Source organism: Sinocyclocheilus rhinocerous, unplaced genomic scaffold (assembly GCF_001515625.1).
Source record: "Sinocyclocheilus rhinocerous isolate Xijiao unplaced genomic scaffold, SAMN03320098_v1.1 scaffold47236, whole genome shotgun sequence".
In the NCBI taxonomy this organism is placed as follows: Eukaryota; Metazoa; Chordata; class Actinopteri; order Cypriniformes; family Cyprinidae; genus Sinocyclocheilus; species Sinocyclocheilus rhinocerous.
The window spans coordinates 246-965 of record NW_015654901.1 but is presented as its reverse complement, the minus strand read 5'-3'; the positions used below and the strand labels follow the sequence as shown (position 1 = coordinate 965).

General features: G+C 37.5%; 1 long non-coding RNA gene across 1 annotated transcript; it reads left to right on the top strand.

Moving 5' to 3' along the window:
- Positions 1-468, top strand: LOC107717715 (uncharacterized). The gene is made up of 3 exons (XR_001637337.1): positions 1-40; positions 148-264; positions 407-468. It is a non-coding gene; the product is annotated as an uncharacterized LOC107717715 (long non-coding RNA).
- The last annotated feature ends 252 nt before the right edge of the window (positions 469-720 follow it).

The window sequence follows — 720 nt, the reverse complement described above, 5'->3', positions numbered from 1 at the left end:
CAACATCTGGACATCACTCAACTCTGTCACACATGTTCAGGTATGGTGATATTAATATTGATTTACTCTCAGCTGTACAGTGTTGATGTTTGATCGTGTTTGATGGACAGATTCACTCACACTATTGGCTCATTTTGTCTTTTTCAGGTGAAAGCCTACCTTTATTTCTCATAGTGCTGATCTCTGCGGCTGTGTCTAGTTTTCTGTTGATTGTAGCTGCAGTCATTGGGATCTTCTGCACCTGCAAGAAATGTCGAAAAAACGGTCAGGAGAGAAAGCAATTATTCCGTAGTAGTATTTATCTTTATAAGACACAATTACTGAAAACTTTGTTTTAACACATCTGTGGGTTATCATTTATGCAGTCCAGATACAGAAGACAGAAGTGTGGTTATCATTTATGCAGTCCAGATACAGAAGGAAGACAGAAGTGATTCAGCATTGTGTAAACCAAAAACACGACAAAAGGTGAGATGTTGCAAGTTGTTGCAGTCAGTTAGTGTGATTGATTTTTGCTGATTGAAGTTCGCAGCATCAGACGGTCAGTGAACAGACGTGGGTGGTTTAGAAACTCAACTGTCATCATTATTACCTTAGGGACTGGCGAAAAAAAAAAAAGATAGTTTAAGCATGTTTTTTTTTAAATGCTAGTTTCACTAAATTTCTGTACTTTTTGCACCTCAGTGTTGTAAATTTTGCCGGTCTATTTACATTTTGCAA